Source organism: Lygodium microphyllum, chromosome 3 (assembly GCF_053477565.2).
Source record: "Lygodium microphyllum isolate KBCC chromosome 3, Lygodium_microphyllum_v1.1.10, whole genome shotgun sequence".
Taxonomy (NCBI): domain Eukaryota; kingdom Viridiplantae; phylum Streptophyta; class Polypodiopsida; order Schizaeales; family Lygodiaceae; genus Lygodium; species Lygodium microphyllum.
In genome coordinates this window covers 77,893,413-77,898,327 of record NC_141137.1, presented here as the reverse complement: position 1 = coordinate 77,898,327, position 4,915 = coordinate 77,893,413, and positions in this window count along the sequence as shown.

The following is a 4,915-nucleotide window of genomic DNA, read 5'->3' as shown; positions in this document are numbered from 1 at the left end:
TTCATGTACTTTATCTTTCCTTTTCTCTTTACACTTCTCATTGCGCAACTCATGACACTGGGCATATATGACCCTTCTTGCCACAATGATGACATGTCACATTAGCATGTCTTTCACGAGACTTGCTGCGCGACTTACCACACAACTTAGACCTAGACTTTCGCAAGTCTCTACCACAACCATTTCCACGATCATTCTTTCCATTACCATCTCTACTTCTAACAGTCAAAGCATGTGACACACGAGAGGCATCCAAGTTCTTATGGTTGATCTCTTTCTACAGAAGAGCACTCTCTACATCAATCAAGTTCAAAATAGTAGCAGGAGCACATAAATAGTGCAGAATACATCCCATGACTCACTCAAAGTCCCAAGCAAAAACAATGGAGTAACCTCATCATTGAAGGTAATGCCCTACAAAGTCAAGTTCTTGAGAATAGCATGAAACTGGCTCAAATGAGTAGACATCGTCATATGCATGTCCATAAGTTGCTTCAGTCAATACATCTAACTTACTAGACTTTTCTTGTCATAGAGGTTCTTGATCTTATCCCAAAGCTGCTAAGCACTCTATGCTTCCTCAACCACATTGTAATGCACCAGTTCAATGAGAGACAAGATGAGGGTGAACTTGCATAACTCATCAAGCTCCATCCATTTGTCATCAATCATAGTTTCAAGCTACTGTCCATGTAACCTTAGTGGTTTTATTTGCAATTTCTGCACCAATGTTTACCAAACTTGGCTCTTCCAATAGGCATAATTCGTACTATCAAGCTTAGTAATGTTGAAGATAGCACTATCAGTGAAAGAAGATGCCATACTACAGTCCAAAACGGTGCAGACAGTTTAAAATTGCTTGCTATAAACTGTTGTAAACAATCAAAATACCACCAAAACCAATGCAAAATTACCATGAACTAATAGCTAATGATGCTACCCACCTAGTACCATCAAAAGTACATAAAATCAAAATCATTCAATATGAGAAATACATCACAGTCCATGCATAACCGCTTGTTATAATAAATTACAGCCAAGTACAATGAGAGCAAACTGTAGACAAAATAAATGCACCAAGTCAACCACTGGCTGTCAAAGCATAACCAACATCAAGCGGATATAAATTAGCATGAGACAATCATAAGGACATCGAGCAAACACCCAAGCATGTCAAATGAATTCGTCAGTAAGCCAGCACACCCTCTATGTAATAGAACAAAGTGTACACAACACTGGCAAAACCTAACACAAATAGGTATATGCTCGAGAAGTGCAAAGCCCAAATCAACCCAAGTACATCTATGAGAACCACGGCATATCAACCATGCAACATCCAAGTGAAGATTCCAATCTCAAGTATCCGAATGCTCAAGTAGCATAAACCGCATGCTCAATGTCTATCAAGTATCCAAAGACGCTCCCACCTTCACAAAAGCCGTAAATATCAAGTAAAGAAGCTCAACAAAGGCATATGATAACACCAATGCCAAAAGATCCACGATCAAGCATCAATGAGACATCCCGAGCATATAGATTCCATAGCATCCATAGACATCAAGTACATCCAAAGTGTAACTCTGGCAAGCTAATGAATCCTCAAGATAAGCTCTAGACAAATCAAATGTCAAGCCCAAGTAAGCCACAGTAGCAATTAACTCCAAGACAATGTAACTAGCATGCATAAGTGACAAAAGCCAAGCATATCAAGACCGATTAAATATAAGCAAAGTACATGCCATAAGTACATCAAAGATAGAGATCCAAATGCTATGCAAAGCGAGCTCAAGCTCAACCAATGATCCGAGAGTAAATTCAAGCTCTATGTCGATCCTTGAGTCACTACATCAATGTGTGCATCCAAGGCATAGCCCTAATCCAATATACATATCCAAACATAAGCAAATGAGCTTCAGTCCTGAATATTTCACCAACAAATAAATGTCCCAAATTTAGCAAATAGTGGCTCAATCCAAGCTCAAAACCATTGGCAAACCATAGGCATCATTTTCCATATGTATAAGCACCAACCGAGTATAATCGAACATCAAATGACCACGTAGCATAAGCATAAAATATAATGACAAAGGGCTGCTTTGTTTTGGTATGGGAGCTTTCACTCAACCGCCAAGACCCACGGACCGCTTATTGTTCAAGCGTTCCAAGCCGAACACTAATGGCTACCTCTCACATAGCTGACACACCATCCATATCTACGGGTGTAGTGAGCTTATCTCCATGCCAATCGAGTTACCTCCTCTCCCGCACACTTCGGTAGCTCCACGATCCAAGTGCAAGCTTCAAGCGAGCTCCATCCTCAAGCTCCACGCTCCAAGCTCCATTGCCGCGATCAAGACAAGAAAAGAGAAGAGAAGAGAAGAAGAGAGAAGAAGATGAAGAGTTTCTCCTCCCCGGTCCCTCACCCTCAAACACTCACTCCCTCTCACTCTCATACTCCCTCTCTCAAGCACAAGCTCAAGCAAGCAAGAACAAAAAGAAGAAGAAGAAGAGGAGAGCTACTTTTGGCCACACACAAGAATGAGCTTCTCATTCACTTTTCAACTTTATATACAAAACCCTAAATCCCTTTTGGGTGGTCATCCCCTTTTCTCTTTTTTACATGGCCGACCGTAGCCTAGGCTCTTTTTCCCATTGTCCTCCTATCTTTCTAGCTTCCTTTCCACCACCCGTCTACATTTACAAATTGCACGGCTGAGAGCCCGGCACTCCTTGAATTAAACCATGATGCGCTTGCGCTTTTTTACAAAAGTTTTGACTTGCGTTTTTCCTTGTGTGCCTTTGTCTTCCGTTTCTCTTTGCCTTGGCCTTTGTCTTTGTCTTCTGTTTTAGCTTTCAAGATTTTCAACCGTCTAGTAGTCTTTTATGAGATTTCAAGGTGCGCCTTTGTATTTTAAAATGCACATTTTCCCTTTTGCATTTGCCTCAGACTTTTTAAGGTTGCCCTTGCGCTTTTGGCCTTTTCTCCTCTTCTTTCTTTAGTCGAGCTACCTTTTTTCCACCTTTGCCTTGCGTCTTTTTTATTTCCTTTTGCTTTCTTCGTGTTAAGATTAACATTTGGGCTGCCTGTGGATTGTGTAAAATAATCAATGAATGAGTAAATTCAATTCCAAAAGCATCTCAGGTCATAGACATACATTCTCCTAGCATTCAGAGAGTATTCGAGACCAATTGAACAACCAATGTCAATGCCAAAGTGGTCCAAACATAAAATGCTAATGTAACACTGTTGTGGGCTATTTATAAACTATGTATAACAATCCCAAACCTGAAGTAAATCATATCAATGCTCAAGACCAAGGCTCATGATCAAATGCCAAGCATAAACCAAGTATATAGTACCCAAATGAGATTATCAATGACTAGGATGAGATGTCCAAAGACTAATATAAACTGACACAATTTCATGCTGACTATATGGGATTGTTGCTTATGTTTTTGTGCTAGTCGAGGTGGTAGGAAGCTCAAGGGGGTGCCAAAGAAGACACACAACAAGCCTAAGGTACCCCACAATGGCCTATGTCAAGATATGAAGCCAGCAAGATACAATAATGTTGCCTCCTTCTCAAACCTGTAGACTTGTAACCAGCATGAAACCCTAAAAAAGATGAATGAATACCTTTGTTCAAATGCCAGAGGATGCCCAAAGGAACCAGATAAGTGCTCGAAAAGCCGAGGAGTAACGGAAGCTCGAGAGAGTTGACTATGACTGTCGAAAAGGAAACCCAATGAGTGTAGGTAATCAATAGAAAGCTAAAGAAGTTGTGAACCAAGTCGGAATGCTCGGACAACCATGCTCTGATACCAATTGAAAGGTGAGAAAGATCGAAGCTTACTTAGAATAGCTATAACGAAATAAAAAAAGAGACCAAATGGAAACTCCAACAATCACAATGTGTGATTGAATCTTCCTTTATTCAAACTGTTACCAAAAAAATAAAGAATAAAACAACGGTAACAGACGTCCGTCACCTATAATATGTAGTGGCGAGCACTGTCAATGCAGTAATACACGGATAACTAGACAAAGTTGCCTTTACCCTCAATATGCATAATCTCTATACATCCTAAATGTCATCATTTTTATAAACAAAAAAAAAAAACACATTATAAAATGATAAGCTACTTAACCTACTAAGCAAGTAGAAACTATGATATAGTGTACTATTAGAAAGAATATATGATTAGTTTCTATTCTTTCTAGAAAAAGTGACTATAAAATATCCTCTAAAAATTATATTTATACTCTCTCAAGAGTTAAAGATACTCTTGGTTTTAAATATTTATATTATCTCTTATATCACTAATATAAATGCAATAATAGTAAACATTGAGTTGTCCTAAAGACTTCCATATGGTTTTTCATTTGTATAAACTCTCTTGTTACTTCAACATGGATCTCCTACTACTTATGTTTAATTGTGAGTTCTACCTTGTTTTTTAAGACAAAGATAGTTAAGTTTATCCTATGATTCAAGACATACTAAGGATCACATCATAACCATTAAATCTACAATATAAAATATAAATTGATTCTTATCACTTTAAATCTAGAGTTTAGCTTGCCAATATAAAGTGCTAAGCTCTTTATCATTCACCAAACTTGGTGAACTTTGTGGAGTCTCCATATCTTTGTTCTTGAAGCTAAGATACTTAGCCAACTTCTAGATATTAAATTTTTTAATTACCCCTGTATCTATTAGGAATATTATTTTCTTAACTTACAATTGTCTCAAATATTAAATAGCTTGCAATTTTTAGAGTGCAATGTGTTTTTGCTATCACAATACTTATGGCATTGGTTACACCTACTAACTTGGGTTTATTATCAAATACTTCATTGATCCTATGTTTGGATACAACTTTGCTATGTGATTCTTTTACCTGCATTATAACA